The 24,215-nt window shown below is 45.9% G+C and overlaps 1 long non-coding RNA gene across 2 annotated transcripts in view; it reads right to left on the bottom strand.

Moving 5' to 3' along the window:
* LOC116662026 overlaps positions 1-24,215 on the bottom strand; it is a 118,682-nt gene that overhangs the window by 316 nt on the left and 94,151 nt on the right. The gene's annotated exons all lie outside the window — the stretch shown is intronic.

The following is a 24,215-nucleotide window of genomic DNA, read 5'->3' as shown; positions in this document are numbered from 1 at the left end:
AAGAAAGATGGGCCTCTCTCCCCACACTTTTTGCGCCGTGGCAAGCAATGTCTCTAGGAGGAACTCTTCCTTGACAAGTACTTACCTGGAAAATAATGCCAGCTTGTTTGCATCTATGCTGAAAGCTAAAATTGAAGAGATGGGCTTTGTGACAGACACGCTGATTGGGCCACCAAATGATAAAAATGACCTCATACAGTCAACACACTTTTACTGCATCTCTGTGACTTGTGGCAGAGACAGGAGCAGGCAGAGGGTTTTATGGGGAGTCTTTGAGAGCCAGGCAGGGGGAGGGGGAGGCTTCCCAAGTCCCTGGGTGGTCCTGGGACAGGCACCCCTTCTTATTCTGCAGGGCTGATCCCCAGCTCAGGGGGCATCTTTTTGTCAGAGTCAGGGGACACAGTGATTACTGGAAAGACTCACCAGACAAGCGTACTTAGGTTGAAGGCCAAGGCTAAGGATGGGGCTGGGGAGTGTGAGGAACTTGAAGTCCCAAGGGCAGAAAAGGCAGGGCTGGGCAAGCCCTGAGCACACCCTGTCATTTCCACTTGAGAAGACTTGGAAGGAAATAAGGTTCTGGAAGCTTTCAAGAGCAGAGAAGTAAGAGGACATAGGAGGTAGCCTAGAGGGGAGGGGACCGTCCTGTATGCCTCCTCACCAACTCCCAAGGCTTCCAATCTCCTTGGCATGATGATGACTTTCCAAATGCGGATCTCATGGCCAGATCACTCTTTGATTCCAGATTTGCACATCCAAATCTCCCTGACATGGTTGTAGAGAGGATTCTAATTGGTAAGCGTCAATCTCCTAGCAGGGTGCCTGGCATTGAGTGCACATTAAAGAGCTGGCATCCTTCAGAGTAGGTACAGAATACATGTATGTTGCTGCTTGAGTGGAAGTGCCTGAGCTAAATAAAAAGCTGGGATTTGCAGACACACACTACTATATATAAAATAGATAAACAGCAAGGTCCTACTGGATAGCACAGGGAACTGTATTCAATACCTTGTAATAGCCTATAATGAAAAAGAATATGGAAAGGAATATATGTATGTAAAACTGAATCACTATGCTGTGCACCAGAAATTAACACAACATTGTAAACCAACTATACTTCAATTAAAAAAAAAAAGAGCTGGTGTGGACAATGAGGTGGTTCAGGGCCGAGAGCAATGGAAGTGACTGCCCAGCCTTGAGTACCCTCCTTGTCTTGTCACTGCTCTTTGCTTTGAGCTTATCTAACCTCATAGACAAGTTTCATGAGCAGACAAGCAGCTTGTCTTTTGGTGTCAGCTAGTGGACTGGAAAGTGCACACTGGTCCATCAGGAGCCCTGGGTTGCCGCCGTCCATTGGGCAAACTGCTCAGGTATCATTCCTTGAGCCCAACACCAACCCAAGAGCCACGATGCTATTATCCCCATTTTGCAGGTGAGGAAACTGATGCATGGAAAGATCTGATGACTTACCAAAGAATACAACATCAATAACTGGCCGAGACAAGGGTCCACTTTTAACCTAGCGCTCTCCTACTATACTGCACTGCCGCCCAGGCTGTCAGGAAAATTGTGTAATCTGACCCAAGAATTCTCCTCTGGAAGCTCCCCCTAACCTGTCTATTTGAAGATAAAAACAACCACAAATTCAGTTTACATCTTCTTTTACTCCCTAGCCTATTTGAGCCAAGGCTGAATCGTGCCAATTTGCCTATGGTGGTTTTTATGATGTGGGCTGGGATCACTGGGGACTGTTCTGAAACCATCAAATTCATTTCAATTAGAAGTGTAACTTAATGTCCAATTTTCAAACCAGATTCCCTAGGTTAAAAAAAAAAAAAGGCCATTTTGTTTGCTGAGCTGCCTCAACCCAATGAACAGTATTTCTGGGTACCAATTATGCCCAGTTGTGCACCCTGGATAAGGTTTTCTCTCCAAGTTAAAAGGAGGCACAACTCAATCAAAAGAGGGGTGGGAGAATCAGCATGGAAAATGGGGGGATGTGTGAAATTTGAACCAGTGTAGATCAATTCCAGAACATTGCCCAGGGATTCCTAAAAAGAACCCAGGGAAAAATAAATACATCTCATCCTTATTAACACTCCAAGCCGTTAAATGAGTCCTGATGTTAATCCCTAAGAGATGCCTAAATGCCTATTTCCAATTGCTGCCCCACTTGTCTTATAAAACAACTTGTACTTCTTTTTATTCTCTCCGTGTTCAAAAATAAAGGAAATTCCTTTTGCAGTCTAGGGCCAAGGAACAACTCAGGCCTGGCTTTGATTACTGAAAGCTGGAGAATTTTGAGTGAAAGCTGCAGCCGGCTGCCAGCCTTGTTATTAGCAATAAGCATCAAGCCGTTCTCGGGAGAGCAGGGGCCTTTTGAGGATGTCAGACAGCGGCCTGCACTTCCCCTCGACAGCACCTGCAGTCACCGCTGGAGGTACGAGCCTGTCCAGAACTCCATTTCCCCTTGGCTGAATCAGCAGCCGTAATCAACAGAGAAATAACCCCTTATATTTATATAATATCTACCTACGAGCAACTCAAATTGCCACGCTCCTGTTTAAGATTCTACAATGGCTCCCCGTTGTCCCTCAGAGCAAGTCCGAGTGCCTGGGCTTAGTTTTCTGGGTCTTGTGACAACAGATCCCACCTTAGTTATGCGGGAGCTTCTTTTCTTTTCTTTCTTTTTCTCTTAACAGCTTTCCAAGCCAGACACCCTTCTGCAGCCTAAGAGGGCTATTATGGAGGGAGTGGAAAGATCTCCAGAGCTGGAAGGCTTGGTTCAAACCCCAGCTCTGCCACAACGACAGGACCAGGGCAGGCAAGTTACTCCCTCCACCCAGGACTCCAGGACTCAGTTCTTTTCTTGTCTATAAAATGTTGCATTCAGAGTAGACGATCTAAACTAGCACGTCCTCCGAGGATCTGAAAACTTACAATTTTCCTCTCCAGCAATAGTTTTTTTCCTTCCCTTCTCGCCTCTCTCCTTAGAGGCTGGACGAGCTAAGATGCTCGCTTCCTAGCCTCTCTCACAGCTGACAGTGGCCAGGTGAATGCAGTTCTGGCTAACAAGACACAGGGTGGTCTACTAGGGTGGTGCTAAACAGAGTTTCTCCAAGGCAAGACCTACATTCTTTAGTGTCTTCTAGAACTTTCTACACCTGATAAAAGGGCCTTGTGTCAATGCAGTAGTGCCATGGGACAAACACATTTTCTTTGAGCAAATTAAACCGAGGTTCTGTGCATGAGGGAGATGATGTCAGTGGTGTGGGTGGCTCCACAGTGATTGCCTGGGATGGTGGGTTGTGGGAGGGTCCCTTGGTCGTCTTTGCTCTCTGCATTTCTCCCTCTCTTGTAATGTGACAGTCTCCTTCCACTGAGTATGACTTGAATATGAAAAGTGACTTTTTTTTTCACACAGTGCAAGCCTTATCTGTTGGCCTGTGAAAGAAAAAGTGATCTATTCCAACGGTGCGGGGAAGTTGTCAAACTTCCTGTGAGTTCAGGAGCTGCTTTCCAGTACATTCCTCCATGAGGGTTTTTGACCACACATAATCTAATCAACTGACTTACGAACCTGGAGCCCTGTGCAAGGTGGGACACCACTTTTCTCCAGTCCTGAGCCCTCTCCTTTTGAATGACACCTTCTCCCTGGCCTTTTCCTTCACTCCCAACCTTGGCCCCTTCTCCTGAGCCAAGAGCTGCATCCGTAGGGCGCTGCTGCTCCTCCCATATGGCCCTGGCAATTAGGAATCAGACCCATGGAGGAACTGGTCCAACTGCTCCCTCTTCTCATCCCTTGGTCCTCCTTGGCCACCCTGTGAATAACCACGTAATCACTTGGTTTTCCCTCCACAGTGTGGCTCAAATTGATTGGTCTTTGTTTATGTTCCCACCAATCCTGCCCAAGATTGGGTCCTCAAAACCTCTCGTCAGGGCTATCGAAGGAGCCTCCTAACTGGTTTCTTGCCCCCATCTTGTCCCCCATCATGCCCTCCTGTACTCTGCCAACATGTCATCCATCTAAAGGGTGACCCTGAGCAGAACATGACCTTGCTGGAAAACTTTTAGTGGCTTCCCTTCTCCTACAGAATAAAAGTCAGGTTGCTTATTTTATTTTATCTTATCTTATCTTATCTTGTTTTATTTTATTATTGTATTTTATTTTCTAGCTAAAATGAACAATCCACTGTTGTGAGAATATGCCTTATACTTACGGACCTCTCTCTACACTTGGCTTATGCCGTCCTCCCTCCCCCGTGGCCTGGCCTCCCCCATTGCAACCTTTGCACATTTTCGCATCCTTCAAGTGCCACGTCCTGCCCTGAAGATGTCCCAGATACCCTCACTCAAATGAACATTTCTCTCCCCTCTCATCCAGGGCAGTACGTCCTTCTCTAGCATCTGTCATTCTCTTACATTGTATTTATTGACGTATGTGGACTAAGGTGTTACCGGTTTTGCATATTCCATGGCAGGAAGCATTGACCCTTGTACGTATAACGTTGCAGGAGTAGTTGTGGTTAACCGTGACCATGCACTCACTATCTGCCAGGCACTGGGCTAACCTCATTCACAGGACTGACTTACTGAGTTTTCACCATGCGCTGCAAAGCAGTCTCATATCCCCATTTTTTAGATAAGGACACCGAGATCCAGGGACGTGGAGACTCCAGCCCAAGTTCCCACAGCTTAGGAACTCACAGAGCTGCGGTTCTGATCTTGGTCTTTTTCCCTGCAGGGCCCAACTGCAAGAACTACCCTCTTCTGAGAGTCGTGGATTTTTAGCTGCGGAGGAATGAATGCAAGGAAGGTTGGCAGAGGGAGCTTTTCCCCGGGAATCAGACTCCCTGGGCCCTTGTCCCAGCTCAGCCGGTGACTTTGCCATATAAACTCCACCAAGTGACTTCACAGCTCTATGCTTCAAAATCCACATTTACAAGTTGGGGATAAAAATAACTCCAGTTCTCACCTGAAGAAACTTTTGTGGGGATGGCGTGAGTTGGAGTACGTAAAAGCCTTTTGTTAACAGGCGAGCCTAGCAGCTGGAGACAGAGGTGACGGGTGGTGTGGGGGCGACGGTGTTGAGACCCATACGGGGAGGCAGCACATGGGCCTCGATGACTCTGAGTCACAAAGTGATTCCAAATATTCAACTTCTCACCGTGGAGGAGGTTAAGGAGGATTTCCCCAACCAGTTACTTTCAAGTGTATTTTCCTTTGCACAAGAGTGATATCATACGAGTCTGTCTAAAGGAATTTAAAAGTGCTCTTTGAATAACTAGCCAATAAACATTCTAAGCGGTACGAAAGCATTGTGTTATAGTGTAAATGGTGGCGTATTTTTTTCTGATTGGCACAGGAAATATTGGGAGGTCTTATAACTGATGGAGCTCAGATTCAGTGAAATCCTCCTGCCACCAAGGGAAAACGTAAGGGCACGAGAACATGGCATGAGGCATCTCACTCTATCTTGGGCATCAGGGAGGGCTTCCCTGAGGAAGTGACATTAAGTTGAGGCCCATGCAAGTACAGGAAGCCAGGAAAGGATCCCTGAATTTTCTTGGAGAGAAGGAAAAGAAAATACAGCCCCCATTTCACCCTACTCTCACAAGATTCCCCGCCGTGCTCCGCCCTGGACTGTGGCTCCTCGGCAGGCTGGACCACCAGCTCCCTTACATAAGCACTTCAAAGCCAGCTGTGTTGCATTCAGTGATGGTCCTGCCTCTTAACCTGGGGATGAATGACACTGACCGAGGCGAGGAGAACTCAGATCCTAGAGGCAGGCAGAAAAAAAAAAAAATCAACAGCCATTCTCCAGCTTTAAATGCCTCCGTGTGCCGGATTCTGATATTGATTTCTCAGATCTTCAGCCATACTTTGTTTGGGGCTTCATTCCTGTGCACTCATGACCTGAACAGCATCACTAGAAGGATTTTTTAAAATGCTGCCTTGCAGCAAGGGGAGGGAATGGCTGATCTTGGGTGCATGCAGAAAGGGGCCCACCAGAGATTTTGGAGGTCTCCAAAGTAAACTTCAAACCGGGAACTAGATGGAGGTGAAATAAACAAAATGCCATCTTTGCAATACATGTAAACCAACAGACTAACCAATAAGCAGCCAGATGTAGCAGAGATAGTGGCCATCTGGCATATCCACCCCTACTTCCTTCTTGCTCTCTCCTGGAAGATACGGCTAATTGGTCTTGGGACTGTCTCCTACTATGCCCAGATCTAGCCTCAGAATCCTTCTCATCACACTGGTGCCAGGCAGCCTCTGCCAATCAATTATGGAACTGGTATCGATCCTGGGAGACGGAGCACTGGAATCACAGTCAGGAGACTTGGCGACTACATCAAGCTCTGCTTCCTGCCAGCCATGTGGCCACAGACAAAAAATTTAATCTCTCTGAGCCTCAGTTTTCTCGTCTGTCAAAGGAAGGAGTTGGTCTGATGCCATCTAAGTTCTCTTGTAGCCTCATATTCTAAAATTATGAAAAACAAATAGCAGTGGCATTGGAAATAAAGGTAAACAGTCCGTGTCATGTGGGTTTAGAAATCACACCAAAACCCTGAAGGTCTCCGGCATGCTCAGTATGGTTGCTAAATACTCTGTAAGGAGACGGAGAAATGTAAACCTGAACACTCAGCAGTCTGCAGTCAGGTCTGGGAGGTAACGCTCATGTAATTGAAAGAATTAGACAAATGACAAACTGGTACAGAGAGAGCCAATGGGAATTCACAGAGGGAGAGTTCAGCTTGGGATGGATGGAATTCTATCACTCAGCTATTGCCACCATAATTCTGCTTGACTCCCCCTTCACCCCCTTACAAAATCTCAGTGGCATGCAGCAAACAGGAAGCATTTATTTCATTACTAGGTCTGCAAGTTTCGGCTCCTCTGGGCTAGGCCCAGCTGATCTCAGCTGGGTTTGCTGTGGGTCAGCTGGGCGGCTCTGCTGACCTAGGCTGGGCTTACCCATACGTCTGAGGGTGTGCTTGTTATCAGCTGGTACAGAAGAGCTTCACTTGGGAGGACTGCGGTGGCTTGGCTCTGCTCCTTACATCTTTCTGCCTCTCGCTAGCTGGCCTGGGCATATTCTCATGACAAGAGTTGTGGTCCAAGAGCACCAACGGAGGCATGCAAGCACTTATTCAAGCTTTGCTTGTATCACTCTGCTAACTTCCCAGACAATGAAGAAGGCCATCTGCAGAGTGAGCTTTGGTAGCTTTGAAGATGTGTTGCCTCTGGGCCGAGGGACTGTTTTCTTCAAACCCAAACTTGTCATGACGCGGTCCAGCCAAGGATTGCTGAGCTGCTTCCATACCAGTATGTACGGGTGGTTTGCATGCTAACCTCTAGACTTTTCCAGCAGGGTCAGACAGTTTCAGGGCAAAAGAGGAGGGGAGGTAACACTTCAAGCTCTGACTCTGCATGGGGATCTGATGATGAAATAAACCTTCATGTCGATTCCGGTCTGATTTTCTGAATTGGTGCTCAATGACTATTTTAGACCAAGTTAGGCACCACCCCAGTTCTGCTAGGCCCCATCTCTCCCTCCCTCTACCCCTTGGGCACCCTTGTTTACTAGCCAGAGCAGCGTCAAGGACTGCTCCCATTCCTGCAGCTATGAAATGCCACCACCCGGCTTCTGCCTGGCCTCCCGCTTGCCTGCTGCCACGTCTCCAGCACCAGGTCTGAATCATGAAGGCTTTGGTTTTCCTAGAAGCTCCTGGAGAGGTAGAGGAACCCAATCTGGATGTGTAGGGGAGTTAACACCTCCCGGGGCGAGCTGTGATGAGGAAGATACAAGTGGCGGGAAAGGACTGGCCTCGGGGCCCCCCACCTCTGTCAGAAGGGTACAGATGCAGTGGTTCCACCGAGCTTCTTTAGAGGCCATTATTCAGCCTCTCAGGAGGCCTGTCCTTCCCTCTCTAACAGAGCTACTTCATGCACCATCCCGAGACTGTTTCCTAGCACCCCCTGCCCGTGGCCTAACCACGCCCCTCCAGTACTTAACATTTTTGTGCATGTGGGCGATTTCTGACGGCCACCATCTGCTTCTCTGCCTGAGGGCTTCTGGCCACTGGAGCCTGCTCTGCCTGTGCATATGGCCAGGAGGAGGAGCCAAGGAATTGATGTCCTGGCCTCTCTTTGACCCAGAGAGCAGGCCTTAACCAATGCCTGACAGGATCTGGTGGATCAATACCCCAGCTCTCTGGTTCCTTGGTTGGGATAATGGAAGTGTCTTATACTGTCCCCCAGAGGTCCACAGAGGGATTGCTCTCCAGTTGGTCACAGTGATAAGTAGCTTGATAATATTCCCTTTGTTGGCTACCTCCCCTGCCCTGTCTCTCTTACCCTATCTCCTAATGGCATGTTCTAGAATTATCTCCCAAATAAACTACTTGCACCTGAATCCTTGCCTCTAAACTGAGACACGCATCTTGCAAATATTTCTTCCAAGCCTTGTTCATGCAGTTCTCCTGCCTAGAGTGTTCCTTTTCTTCTCATGCCCATCTGCTCATCTTTCTAAACCCTCTTCCTCCCTGGGGTCTTCCCCAGCACTTCTCTGCCTGCCCATCTCTCCTCTTCCTGCCCATCCCAAGTGGTCACAATAGGCTGTTATCCATACCTATAACTGGGAGAGACAGTGCGGCATAAAGGTTAAGATAATGGCTTCTGAAGCTAGACTGTATGGATTCAAATCTTCTCCATCACGTACTAGCTGAGTGATGGTGAACAGGCTACTTAATGTCTCTAAGCTTCAACATGGGGGCAATAATCAAACCTACCACCCAGACTCACTGTGAGAAGTAGATGCTAGCACAGGCAGTCTTCTTAGAACAGCGCTTGGCACAGAGCAAACACCTAGTAAGTGTTGGTTATTTTCGGTCACTTTAAAAAGTTAGTATATAGTGCACTTTTAGCATTGCTCGAGCCTCTTTCATACACCTGTAAAATTGGTAATCAGTTTTGTTGAGAGTTCAATAGCATTTTCTCCTCTGGAATGCAAGCTCTTTGAGAGCCGGGATCAGTTTGTGTTTATCTCTGCTTATACACAGTGCCTGGAGTGGTGAATTGGTGTTTGACAATATTTTTAAATGAATATTATATCTAAAGGAGAGAGGGAGGAAGGATAAGGGCCTGAAAAAGGCCGTGAGGAGGAAGGGACCACATGGGGAAAGACAATCAGCCTCTTTGTAGTTCTGCTTGGAGCTCATCGGATGTCTGAGAGGGCAGGCTAAGTGGGGCAGGCAGCCAGGAAGCCCTGGGCAGCACTGAGAACCAATTCTGCCTCTGGATCTATGATAGACAGAGATGCACTGCTGCCCAGGTCCCACCACAAAGAAGGGCTTGCTGCCCAGCTGCGAGGAGCGTGGTCAGCACACAGCCTCTAGCTGTCAGCTCCTTCGGGGAGCATCTCAGCTGCTGAGAGCTGTCTGGCCTGAGGTCATGCCTTTCCCCGGGACGGGCCACATCCTGCAACAGAGCAGTGGGGGAGTCATTTCTGCCCAACCTGAGACTTCCTCCGGGCAGTCTTTGTCCAGAGCACCCCACCGGGTTGGCTGAGCCTTAGGTGCGGGTGACAGGTAGACCCTCCCTTCTCGTCCGGCCCTCACTCCTGCCTCCTTCCCCTCTTCCACAGGTGTTGATCTCCGAACAAACATCTTGCCACACAAACCCCACGTCTGCTTCCAGAAAGCACAACCTGTGACAGGAACAATGATTCGACCTCCTTCCAAGTTCAAGGTAATGCTTGAGGCTCTCTTTGGAATTTCAGGGACCCAGAACCACCTTCTTGTTTTCCTCTCTGGCAGTTTAACTCCCCAGTGATGTTAAGTGTTCTGACTTAAGCCTGGGAACGTTCTGAGCTCACTGTCCTGTGGCCCAAGGAGGGTTGTTTATCTTTCAACTTCATTTAGAACAGTAAATAAAAAACCTCATTAATCCAGACTGTTCTTACTTGGAATTTGTGATGATCCGGAGAGAGGCCCTGGCGGGTGCTTGTTTACTTTTGCCAATGCAGAGTGTGAACACCGTTGTAAGGGAACCGTTTCAACAACTTCAAGGAGGGCAAACACCCTTCTCTCACTTTAAAAGCACCAGTTTACAGGCAAAAATGCATGTGACGTTCTTATCAGTTTCTTAAAGCTGATCTCAAAATACTTTTGAAAGGTGGTCTAGTTGGCATCACTCTATGAACTCAAATTCAGTTTGACATTTACTGAGCTCCTATTCCCTGTAAAACATGAGGTAGATCCTGTGGGACAGACGGAGATGAAAACAATGCAATCTCTACTCACAAGGAGTTTACATAGTGCATGTTATCACCACATTAACATTTTTTGGTTTGCATCTCTTCTCAAATGTTTAAAAGTGTTTCATAAGTATCTAGCCCCAGCTTCAAGCCTGGTATATTCTAGTTATATAGTAAGTACTTGTTGAACCAAAGAACTCCCAGTTAGAATGTCCTCCCCCAGGTGCTGGTTACCCAGCACCTGCAGAATTTGGTCCCTAGAGGCCCCTGCAAGTTGTATGTTTCCTACGGGGCACTGCAGGATGCCCAGATAGCTCGCTCCCTCTCCCCAGGCTGTACACATCACAGAGGAAATCCTCACCCACAGTAATCAGCTGTGATCTCAACCTTTTTGAAAAAAGCCCCTGTTTAAAATGGCAGTCGTGACCTTGGCTCTGCGTGCTCTGCGGGGACAGAGCTGGCTGGGTTTCTGGCCTGCGGCTCAGCCTCCAGGCATCCAGAACTTTCAGACAATTACCGTTCCCTGGAATTGCCCTCACTCCTGATTACTATTGGTTAATTAAAGAAATCTAGGCTCCAGACTATATTACCCACCCAGATGTCACATCCGATGTAGCTAACGAGTTCTCAGCAGAACAAGGTTTTGTGTGTGTGTGTGATTTGGGGTGGGGGGCAACGTTCTTAAATTTGATGCACGATTCTTTTCTCCACAGAGAGGGGTTCCCTTTCTCCCCTGTGACTTTTCAGCCTCTGTGCAAATGCTTGAGCTATGCCAGCTGTAATTCTGCAAATTTTCCAGTGTCACCCATGAGGTTTCGACCTTAGCCGTGCCACCTGGACTTTCTTTGCACAGAGCAACTCCTCATCCAAAGAGCCTCAAACACTTCCTGAACTCTCTATTAGCAGTCTAGAGAGATGAGCCTCTTCTCTTCTGGCAGAACAGACTACTAACATGGCTGATTGAACGAGACTCATCTAGTCAGAACTGAGTTTGTTCTAATTTAATTCAATTTAGCAAGAGTCCGGCAGCAACCTAGATGCTTTGGGGATGGTAAACAGAGATAGGGTCCCTGCACTCAAGGTATGGTCTTGTTGGAGGAAGAATAGAAGATTTCTCTAGCATTTGCAGAGCAATATACAGTTGACCCTTGAACAACATGGGTTTGAACTGCACAGGTCCATTTATATGTGGATTTTTTTCCTCAAAAATGCTTACTACAGTACTACACTATCTGCGGTTGGTTGAGTCTGTGGATGTGGAACCGTGGATACAGAAGGCTGACTGTAATGTTATAGGCAGATTTTTGCCTGCATGTGGGCTCAGGGCCCCTAATTCCCATGTTGTTCATGGGCAACTGTATTTCATTCACTCACACAACAAATATTTATTGAGCATTGTATTAGTTAAGGTATGGGCTCAGATGCTACAAGAAAAAGGACCCCTAGTGCAGTGGCTTACAAAATAGAGCAATTCATTTTTCTCTCGTGTAACAGCTCTGAGGTCAGTGGTCCAGATTTGCGGGGAAGCTCAGTTCTATGTGGTTCTTCAGGAACCCAAGAATCTTTGCTCTTGTGGTCCTCCACACATTAGGGTGTTGCTCTCATCTGTAAGGTCAAAGCCTGGTCAAGGGCAATCTGTCATCCAGCTTGTGGGAAGGTGAAAGGGGAATTTCAGGGCAAGCACTTTTTAAAGCAAACGAGGCAAAGTTAAACACACATCTTCCATTTTCATTCCAATGGGGATGATTTAATTGCATGGCCATATCCAGCTGCAATGGAGGAAATGTCAATCCTACCTGGGTGACTATGTGTCCATGGAGGAAAGGAAGAATGGATTTTGAAGAGCAACCAATAGTGTCCCACAAGCATCTACTGTATGCCAGAGACTTCCAGATTCCATGGTCACAGCAATGATCAAGAAGACATGGTGATTAGCAGCACTATTTACAATAGGCAAGACATGGAAACAACCTAAATGTCCATCGACAAAGGACTGGATAAAGAAGCTGTGGTATATTTATATAATGGAATACTACTCAGCCACAAAAAGAATAAAATAATGCCATTTGCAGCAGGATGCATCCATTGCAGGATGGATCTGGAGATCGTCATACTAAGTGAAGTTAAGCCAGAAAGAGAAAGAAAAATACCATATGATACCACTTGTATGTGGAATCTTAAAAAAAAGAGACACAAATGAACTTATTTACAAAACAGAAATAAGCTCACAGATAAAGAAAACAAACTCAGGATTACCCGGGGGGAGGGATAAAATAGTAGTTCAAGATTTGCAGATACTAACTACTACATATAAAATAAATAAACAACAAGTTTCTACTGTATAGCACAGGGAACTATATTCAATATCTTGTAGTAACCTATAATGAAAAAGAATATGAAAAGGAATATATGTATGTATATGTATGACCGAAACATTATGCTGTATACCAGAAATTGACACAACATTGTAAACTGACTATACTTCAATTAAAAAAAAAAAAAGACATGGGCTGACCCCAGAGAGCTTAGATTCCAGGGGGAAAGAGAGCAATGAAACAACTACTTATATAGTTATGAAACAGGATGGATTTCAGATCTGCTACCTGGGCCTGCATTCTTAAGCATTTTGCTCTAGGAGTCCTGGACTTTAAAGCTATGTCTTTTCAAACACTCTTCTGCTTAACATTTGCCAAAGATTTCCCACAAGCCCAGGATAAAATCCAGATTTTGTTAGCAGCACCCTGGGAGAGCTGGCCCTGCCTGCCTAGCTTAGTTTCCTGGGCAGATTGCCCTCACACCCTTGGCTTCAGTCGTGATGAACTACTTGTCGTTTCCTGAAAGCAGACAATCCTTTCATCCTTCTATGCCTTTGCCCAAGCTCTTCCCTCTGTCTATAACGCCCTTCCATGAACACTGCCTGGTACCCTCTTACTTCCCCCTCACCCCTTATCTGCCCAGATGACCTTGAAGTCCAAGCAATTAAACCTGCTACTTTCACTCTCCTCCCATCATATCCGGGGCATGTCTCAGAGAGGCAAGAGCCTTTGTGTGAGGTGATGGAAAACAGCCTTGGCAATCAGACAGATCTGAGTCCAAATTCCAGCTTCAGCACTCACTAGGTATGTAACCTTGTAAGGGTACCAAATTTCTCTACCTGGAGATAACACCGTGAAGAGGGATGGGCTTGGTTCAAACTGGGTTTCTTTATGTAGGGCCTGGAACAGAGCAGATGCTCAACAAAGGGCAGTTTCCATATGGCCTTCATATGTGTGTCTCTCCAATGATCAGGTAAGCTTCTCCAGACAAGGACTCCACTTTGGGGTCCCGGGGTCTGGAGCAAAGAAAGTGCTGGATTCTTGTCTGTGAGATGAGTAGATGGCTTAATGATGTTAATTCATACTAAGATGTGAATTACTTTATTCTATCTCTTTCAGGGGCGTTTATATTTTTTAAAGGACCATGGGAAGATAGAAATGTTTACTCCAAAGAAATTACTTTCCGGTGGAATTTTAGACAAGCAATTTTGGAGCGAAAGAAACTGAGTTTTTGCAAATTCCAGCAATTAACCAGTTACCCCTTCCAGGTATTGCTGAGTCCCATCTTAACCAGGTGACCAACATCCATCTTTCTCAAACCATCCTGTCTCCTTCCCTCCGCGGAAGCGCCTAACGGCTTGGTGCCCTGCTCCCAGTCAGAGGGTGAAAATACATCAAAATACATGAAAATTAATTTACATGGAGCTTTCAAACACTGATGCCTGGGGGAAGGACACCTGAGGGGAGGAGTTAGAAGACCTAAGTGTCCAGTCCCTCGCCAGGTGTGTGACTTTGACCAAGGCCCCTCTAGTCCCTGAGCTTCAGTTCACCCATCTGCAAACTAAAGTGGCTCATCAGGACAGGTGGGATCTAAGGTCCAATGGGACATCCGGGTCCCGCAATGAGGCTGTATCTTGATAAGAGGAAACATCCACAACTTGGCCCATTTCTCAAAGGGCAACAATTGGCACATTCAGAAGCCAAGTGGCTTCCAACAGAAGCCATGTTTGTTCAGCAACACTGAGGATGCTCCAGAGACTGCATTCTCCTATGGCCCAGACCCACAGAGTGCCAGCTCTCCCCGCCCTGTTCCTTGGACCTTCTCTCCTCCCACTTCCCCTGATGACTCCAGCCAAGGTCGGAGATTTCTGGTTATGACTCTTGCTTCTCTTTCCTGTCCTGCCCCAGGCCTGCCTCCCTAAGCCCATCCTCTGCCAGTAGACTCTGTCCTCTTCTCTCTCCTATAGGCACATGTCAGCCTTGCTAATTATTATTCAGTTCAAACACCTCCATCATGCTGGCCTTTTCATTGATTCAAATTAAGAGTCAGACTAATAATGAATTCAAACTGTCCCTCCATCCTCACCCCTTGACTGATGGATTCTTAGTGTCAAAACATTAACCTTTAGGTTTGGGACCTTGATGCATTCAGACCCCATAAGCACCTGATAAGCAAGCAAACTATAGAACCTTTTCCTAAATCAGCTCTTTCTATCTCAACCGTCCTTATTTGTCTATGCAAATAGACATTTATCTTGGGAGAGAAAACAAACTTATATTCAAAAGGACACATACACAGACAACCAACCCACCCATCACAGCAAAGGTGGAATTTGAAAGTCATTTAACAGTTCCTGTGCCCCACCTGGACAGGATTGAAGGCACCCAACTGAATCACTGAAAGAAACCCTGTAAGGCAGTATGGAGACCCCGCTAACAATTCTGTCAGCCCCAGGGAGCAGGACCAGACTCTTCTGAGCATGAATGAGGTGTTTCAGCTATCTGTTGCTGGCTAACCAACCACCCTAGTCATCAGCTGCTTAAAACAACAGCAGTCCCTCCCTGGCTCACGATTCTGCCATTTGAACAGAGCTGGGTGGGGGAGACTCATCTCCACTTCATGTGGCATCAATGGGGGTGGCTTGACTAGGGCTGGAAGATCCACTTTCAAGATGGCTCACTCACACGGCTGGCAAGTTGGTACTGGTGCCAGCAGGGAGCTCAGCTGGGGCTGCAGTCCAGAGCCTCGGTTCTCCTTCATGTGGCCTCTCCAGATGGTTTGGGCTTCTCCCAGCATGGCAGCTAGGTTCAGAGAGGGAACGTAGAAGAAGGCAAGCCCCGATGGGTGAGCAATTATTAAGCTTTTGCTTGCTTCACACTTACAGTGTCCCACCGGCCAAAGCTAGTCACATAGCCAGTCCCCAAGTCAGTGTGGGAGGGGACTCCACAGGAAGGCCCTATGTTGGGGGAGGAGAAGATGGTAACTAAAACTAACTTTTTTCTAAAATTTTATTTTATTAAGTTATAGTCAGTTTACAATATATCAATTTCCAGTGCAGAGCACAATTTTTCAGTTATACATGAACATACATATATTCGTTGTCACATTCTTTTTTACAGTGAGCTACCACAAGATCTTGTATATATTTCCCTGTGCTATACAGTATAATCTTGTTTATCTATTCTATATATACCTGTCAGTATCTACAAATTTCTAACTCCCAGTCTGTCCCTTCCCATCCCCTTTCCCCATGGCAACCACAAGTTTGTAGTCTATGTCTATGAGTCTGTTTCTGTTTTATATTTATGTTCATTTGTCTTTTTCTTTTTTCTTCTTCTTTTTTTTTTTTTAGATTCCACATATGAGCGATCTCATATGGTATTTTTCTTTCTCTTTCTGGCTTACTTCACTTAGAATGACATTCTCCAGGGACATCCATGTTGCTGCAAATGGCATTATGTTGTCGTTTTTATGGCTGAAGAGTATTCCATTGTATAAATATACCATCTCTTCTTTATCCAGTCATCTGTTGATGGACATTTAGTCTGTTTCCATGTCTTGGCTATTGTAAATAGTGCTGCTATGAACATTGGGGTGTAGGTGTCATCCTGAAGTAGGGTTCCTTCTGGATTTATGCCCAGGAGTGGGATTCCTGGGTCATATGGCAAGTCTATTCCTAGTCTTTTGAGGAATCTCCATACTGTTTTCCACAGTGGCTGCACCAAACTGCATTCCCACCAGCAGTGTAGGAGGGTTCCCTTTTCCCCACAGCCTCTCCAGCATTTGTCATTTATGGACTTTTGAATGATGGCCATTCTGGCTGGTGTGAGGTGATACCTCATTGTAATTTTGAGTTGCATTTCTCCGATAATTAGTGATATTGAGCATTTTTTCATGTGCCTATTAGTCATTCATATATCTTCACTGGAGAATTGCTTGTTTAGGTCTTCTGCCCATTTTTGGATTGGGTTGTTTGTTTTTTTCTTATTAAGTCGTATGAGCTGCTTACATATTCTGGAGATCAAGCCTTTGTGAGTTTCATCTTTTGCAAAAATTTTCTCCCATTCCGTAGGTTGTCATTTTGTTTTGCTTATGGTTTCCTTTGCTGTGCAGAAGCTTGTAAGTTTCATTAGGTCCCATTTGTTTATTCTTGCTTTTATTCCTATTGCTTCAGTAGACTGCTCTAGGAGAACATTGCTGAGATGTGTGTCAGATAATGTTTTGCCTTTTTTCTTCTAGGAGGTCTATTGTATCTTGTCTTATGTTTAAGTCTCTGATCCATTTAGAGTTTATTTTTGTGTATGGTGTAAGGGAGTGTTCTAGCTTCATTGATTTACATGCTGCTGTCCAGTTTTCCCAACACCATTTGCTGAAGAGACTGTCTTTATTCCATTGTATGTTCTTGCCTCCTTTGTCGAGGATTAGTTGACCAAAAGTTTGTGGGTTCATTTCTGGGCACTCTATTCTGTTCCATTGGTCCATATGTCTGTTTTTGTACCAATACCATGCTGTTTTGATTACTGTAGCTTTGTAGTATTGTCTGGAGAAATAACCCTCCCAGACTTCAGACAAAACTAACTTTTTAAAAACACAACACTACATATCTTATAATTCAAATCACTTTTTAGCAACTGTTGTCTAATCATCTCTTTTATTATTTTTTATTGAGGTATAGTTGATTTACAATGTTTCAGATTTACGGCAAAGTGATTTAGATATATGTATATATGGCAGATTTATATATCTCACATCTTCTTTATCCAGTCATCTGTTGATGGACATTTAGGTTGCTTCCATGTCTTGGCTATTGTGTATAGTGCTGCTATGAACATTGGGGTGCATGTATCTTTTAAACTTAGAGTTCCCTCCAGATATATGCACAGGAGTGGGATTGCTAGATCATAGGGCAAGTCTATTTTTAGTTTTTTGAGGAAACTCTATACTGTTTTCCATAATGACTGCACCAAATTACACTCCCAATCATCTCTTTTAAATAAGAAAAAAAAGGCAGGCCAGTTTAGTTCTTCCTGGTTTTGTCATGTTTAACACTAAGGAGTCCAATGGCACTAGGATCTCCAAGGTCCATTTGTTTCCAAAGTGTCATGACTCCTTAACCCAGAGGTTCTGTTCTTTCTCTCAAATTCCCAGTCACCGCCTACATGGGAACATTTTTCTCATGCTACAGCATCAAGATATGGAGGAGAGGAAACTTGCCAAATGTTTGAATTAAAAATGTATGGAATGAGAGCTGGGAGGGAGCTAAGCCATCACCTGGTCCCACAACCTCCCTCATCTGAGAGGGGGGAAGAAGCTGAGGTCCCCCTCTCTTTGTCACTACAGTCTCTGTTCTGTGTCTCTCTACTTGATTTCTCTGTATCTCTCTTGGCCTGGTTTTAGGTCTCTTTCTCTGCATCCTCTACCTCTGTCTCTCTCTTTGATCCTTTCTGACTCGTGCAATCTCACTCCCTTTCTCTATGTGACTCTGTCTCTGCCTATGTTTCTCTCCGTGTCTCACTGTGTGTGTGTGTGTCTGTGTTTCTCGCTTCTTCTCTCTGTCTTCTCAGGGTTTCACATGTCTGAGTCGCTCTCTGGCAAGATGTCTTCTCACGTCCCTGCATCTACACTTGGCTGCCCTGCACTGTTGGCTCTCAGGCCTCAACTCGAATCCCTGCCCTGCCAGCTGCCAACGGGTGGCTCTGGGCCTCCGTCTGGCGGCTCCTCTGCAAGCAGGCTTGGTGTTCACAGCTGCTCTGCCATCCAGACCCTCCCCAGACTGGCACCGAAAGTGAGATTGGAGGGCCAATGGCTCTCGTGGCAATTCAGTGACAGAACCCAAGTCTAACTTCAAGGGCAGAGAACACACACATACAAACCACACACACACACACACACAGAGTTTGGCGGATGCACGGACAAGCCATCCTAATCCCTCATCACGGACTTGTTGCCCAGCTGCCAGGAGTGCCACCAGTGGAAGTGGACACCAGCGAGTAGCTAGTGTAAGATCCAAATCTGGGTTTGATCGTGTCCAAAGCCCATGCTGCACGAGAGGGAGATAAGTACTCCCAGTGTCATGAACAGCATCGTGGGATGGAACAGGACCATTCTGTGGACGTGAATCCTGGAAAGCCTAGAAAAGAGATGATGATCTTAATACTTTCTTGGAAACTTGGTTCTAGTCTACTTACTACCAAAGAACAGAAAATGATCTGTGGTCAGGAACCTTGAGATCTAATCTAAGTTCTGCCTTTGACCAGTTGGAGGGCCTTGCACAGATCTCTTAAATGCAGTGGGTTTCCATTCTGTCATGGGGTAAATAGCTGTATGATGTCTGAGGACCCTCCCTTCCAGTTCTCAAATGCAGATTTCTCACTGCAATGCCTGTTCTCTACTCTCTCGCTTTCCAATTCCCATCTATCTTCGGCGGGAAGCCCCGATCTTATCATTCCAGAGTTGTTCCCATGGACTTCATTCTGCACTGATCTCTTCCATTTCTGGCTGCCTGTGGGCCCTCGCTCTTCCCATATTTATTTAGATGCTTATTCATGTGCCATGGGCAGAGTACAAGGAGCTCACCTTTGGACTCTGACCTACATTTAAATCTAGCCTCTGGAATTTATCTGCTGTGTGACTTTGGGCAAGTCATCTAACCTCTCTGAACTTCAGTTTCCTCTTTGTAAAGTGATGACACTGCCTATTTCACAGGGTGATTGTGAGAAAATGAGAATAATTTTATGCATGGAAAACTTCAAGGTATTGTATCAATCTTAGTATATATTATTATTCTGATTAATCAGTAGTTCCTGTGCAAGCTGACTGAGCATTCCTGGAAGGCTGGGGCTTCCTCCTTTGTAGTATCTAGAACATGTTGTCTGTACAGTTGGCACCAAACACTTGAATTGTCCTGAATTGAGATGGATAGGAAAAATATCTGGTATATTCTCTGTTAAGCAACAAATGAGGATGGTTGGGTTTTTGAGAAGCCAGCAGTGCCTCTTCATTCTGGCCTTGAATCTGAGAATATCAGCCTTGAATTCTATAAAGCATAGGAGCGAACAATTCCTTCAACTACCCATTGGCATAAGCCAGAATATTCATTTTGCCTTAAGATCAAAGAACACGGGCTAGAAGCTTCGCTCTGGAATGGCTCTGTGTGACAAGTGGCTGCCATACTGGAAACACAAATTCTGACTCTGAGGCTTTGGACCAAAATCACATGTGTGTCAGCAGAAGCACAGGTTCAGGGGGATGGTGGACTCTGCAAATGGGAGGTGAGGGATAGGTTACTGCAAGAAGAGGAAAAGGAAAACATTTTCCTGGAAAGAAGGAAGACTACTTAATAAGAGCCCATAAGACCCCCAAAACTGCCCAAAGGAAACAGGGAGGCACTGGTAGGAGACCAGAAGGCGGGAAGTGGGAAGCAGCATTGCCTGCCTCTCTCGGTTTCCCCTTTTGTTTCCTTCTGCTATGAGGGGTCTCTGGGAGTAGCCATGCCCACTCCTCTGTGGTCTCAGGTCCTGAGGTGCTGGTACCTCCTTCTCACCTGTAGGGGCTGGTAACCGCTTCTGTTGTATCCTGCAAGCTTTACGGGTGGTAGCTGCTTCCTGCAGTTTCTAATCTTCCAGTTGTTTTACCTTCTTTTGTCTCTTTCAGCCTTCCAATACCAGGGTAACCAGTGCCCTGTTTTAAATCCCCTCTATTTGAAGTACCTATTTGGTTTCAGTTTCAGAGATCAAGGGGTAATAGTGTTTGATGAGAGCTCATACAGAAGTCTTCCTTCATGAATCATGGCAGTCATTTGACATCATAACCTTATGTTGCAAAATGCATTTGATTGAATTTCTCCGATGAAGACATATAAATGACCAATAGGCACATGGGGAAAAAATGCTCAATATCACTAATTATCAGGAAAATGCAAATCAAAACTACAAGGAGGTATCACCTCACACCAGTCAGAATGGTCATCATTCAAAAGTCCACAAATGATAAATGCTGGAGAGGCTGTGGAGAAAAGGGAACCCTCCTACACTGTTTGTGGGAATGTAGTTTGGTGCAGCCATTATGGAAAACAGTATGGAGATTCCTCAAAAAACTGAAAATAGACTAACTCTATGATCTAGAAATCCCACTCCTGGACATATAGCCAGAGAGAATTCTAATCTGAAAAGATACGTACACCCCAATGTTCACAGCAGCACTATTTACAATAACCAAGAAATGGAAGCAACCTAAATGTCCATCAACAGATGACTGGATAAAGAAGATGTTATACACACACACACACACACACACACACACACACACACACACACACCAGAATACTATTTAGCCATAAAAGAATAAAGTAATGCCATTTGCAGCAACATGGATGGACCTGGAGATTGTGTAAGACAAGTGAAGAGTGTAAGTCCTCTTCCAGAGCTGGAGAGGCTGAGGCACCAGGAAGCTTGTACACACTGACTCCTTGGCTATCAGCTGCTTCCTTCAATTCTACCCTCAGCTCCTTCACAGCCCTCAGTCCACCCTGGTCTGGGCCAGCGGAGGTTGGCTTCTGGGAGCTCATGTGCTCCATGCTCTGGCACAGCTGGAAACACCAATGTGTGTGTATGTGTCTTTAACATCCTGGTGGTTTTGAATGGCAGGCACTCAAGGAGAAAAAGGCGATGCTTCAGCGTGAATGCACACAGCCAGCCCAGGCAGCCGCGCGGCCAGGAGCTCTGGGCTCATCAGCTGGCCCAGGGGCAGAAGCTATGGGGTTTGAGATGGTACACCCTGCGCCCTCCCCTCCCTTCATCCCATTTGGCAGGATCCCAGTTCACGCGCTCTCCCCACACACAGATGGTGCTTCTCCCAACAGACAGACAATGCAAACACTGCTCTCTCCTGTCCTTAGCATCTTCTAGAGACCCGGGGACACAGAGGCAGCCTCATCCTGATCCCATTTAGTAGCGTCTCCCTGTCCTTGGTTCCTTGTTCCTTAAAACATGTGATAAGGGATAAGGGGATTGCAATCTGAGAGAGAGAGAGATAGGAAGAAATGTCCCATGAAAGAATAAGGAAAAAGGACATGGAAGTGCATAGATCAAAAGGGAGGCTCAAACTCCACTGATCTAAAGTCAGGATTGAGAGAGAGTGGAGACAAGTATAATCTCTGCTTTTTGGCAAAAAAAGACCCACATAGATAACCGGTTCCTACAGTCCAGAATGAATCTGGCAGAGAGAGCGGGAGATCGGGGCCTTGTGTGTGGCTGTAATAAGGACATTCGTGTCGTTAGCGCCGAGGGAAGAAGGAAGCACAAAGTGGAGGTCTCCGAGTGTGTTCTATTGATAGATCTAAATCGAACGCAGGAAGCGGCCCTGGCCATAGGTACACGGTAACTAGGAAGGCAGCTGTGGGACTCAGCGGGTGCAGGAGAGTGTGGTGTAACTCAGGACCTCAGGACATCGAGGTGGGTCTTCCGCCAGAAAGTGAAGGCTATGATTGTCTCCATCTCTTTTTCAGCCCTGCCTTTGACCCCAGGAAAGCTTTATCTTCCTTCTTGGTCTATCCGTTCATTTGTCATTAATGCAACAGCTACTGAGGCCGCTCTGAGAGGAAGGCTCAAGAGACGTACAGATAAATAAGATGACAACCCCAGGCTCCAGGAGACCCCATTATGGAGGAAAAAACAGAGACATCTTCAGAGAAACTGCCACCACTCCAGAGAGAGATGCAGAATGACATGGATGGCTCCTGCACTGTACAACCTCGGGGACTCAACTCCAAAGAGCCAGAAACTCGGTGACAGCACTGAGTCACCGAAGATGTGCAATTTTAGAACACAAAGCCTTTGACATACTTGCACGCACTAACAGGTCTCTGTGAAAGATGAAGTTCCCTTCATGAAGCCTGGAGATGGGATGAACTTGTTCAAGGATGCAGATTGAGACTTGTCTACATTTACCCAGGGCTGCACATTGGTCTGGAATGAGCTACCTGGGAGAGTGAGGCTGAGCCAGAGGCCATATGGGGCCAGAGGTTTTCCACTTGGGCAGGGGAAGGGGTGCCCTCTGATGGGGTGTCAGCCCCTAAATAGCTCTTCTCCCTCCACACACCTCTGTGTTACAGTATCCAACATGACAACGAGAAAGAAATACTTCTCCTGAGCTTTTAAAAAAGAATGTCTTCCACCTGCGGAGGACTTCACATCTTGAGCCCCAAGAGCATTTACTCTGCCTGCCTCTGACATCACCTCCCTTGATGCCCAGGGCCTCCTAGAGTTCCCAGTTTGTAGTCCAGGGAACTCCCACGGAGGTGTTAGCAGTTTCTTAGACCTCTTTTTTGAAGCCTCAAAGGGATTGGAAGAGAACAGGGCAGCAGATAAAGTGGCAGGTTCTAGAAGCACAGAGAAGGAGCTGCCCGAAGGCCTTGAGCAACACTGCCTCTGGGTTGATGTGTGTTTAAGAGAGGGGCTTACAAATAAATGCTCCAGTGGGTGAGTATGGGTGGCAGACACTGATGGTTGTTTAGACAAAGTCTGTTCCCCCTTCCTCCTTGCTAATAGAAGGTTGGTTGGTTTGGTGGCAATGTGCTCAACCTCAGGGGCTAAATCATGATTAGATCCAGACAACTAGAGCAATTGTTTTCATTTACAACTGACTGGTATCTTATGACCTGGTTCTGGCCAATGAGATGTAAGAGGATCTGTGATGGAGGGATACTGGGAATTACTAATCCTGGGCTAAGACAGTTGGCCACAGGAGAGTAAGGCCTTTTACTTCCTCCTTGTTTCCTGAGTTGGATGTTGATATGTGAGAATGATGCATGAGGCTGCAGCAGCCATTTTGAGACCATGAGGCAGCAAACCTGAGGATAAAAGTACTGGGCTGAGAAGTGTGCCACAGAAGGTCTTTGTTGGCCTTGTTAAGTTGCTGAACCAACCTTGCAATTACTCACAGCCTGACTACTTGTTAAGTAAGCCATAGGTGTACTCGTGACAAAAGGCATCGTTGGGCAGCTTTTTCTGTTGTACTGAAATATATCCTAAATGTTACTTCATACTGATGATGGAAATTGGGCACCAGAGTTGTCAATAAGTTGAAAACGTGTACTGTGAATTCTGCCCAATGGTAAGGTACAAATTGTTCTCTGCTGAGGAGGAGAGCTGAGCTTTACTGACACCAAACCTATTTGTAGATTGATTGATATCTATTGCCTTCCATTGTGACAGAGTCCAATACAGTAGAAAAGTCAGTGGAGTGTTATCCAGAGAGCCAAGTTTAGGTCCCAGCTCTGTGATCTTGGGCCTCAGTTCCCTCTCTTCAGAGAAGAAACAAAAGGGGTTGAAATAGAATCAGGGTCTCCTGACATTCAACCTGGCAGTGGTCCAGGACAAATTTTCCAGACTGCAAATTTACCACTGAAAACCTTTACTTTTTCAAATCTATAAAATTCATCTTTAAATAAAATGTCTTTAACGTGAATTAATGTTTTATTTCAGTGATAAAAGAAATGAATGAGAAAGAGTTTAAATAGATTTCCACTGTTTATTGAAGAATTTAATAAATATATATTACATCTATATAATTTTAATTGATCTGTGGTGGAGAATTTAGAGAGCTTACCCCTCCTTAGTATAGTTTGTGTTGGGAAACA

Source organism: Camelus ferus, chromosome X, assembly GCF_009834535.1.
Source record: "Camelus ferus isolate YT-003-E chromosome X, BCGSAC_Cfer_1.0, whole genome shotgun sequence".
NCBI classification, from domain to species: domain Eukaryota; kingdom Metazoa; phylum Chordata; class Mammalia; order Artiodactyla; family Camelidae; genus Camelus; species Camelus ferus.
The sequence above is the reverse complement of the archived record's forward strand: the minus strand, read 5'-3'. Positions and strand labels throughout refer to the sequence as shown.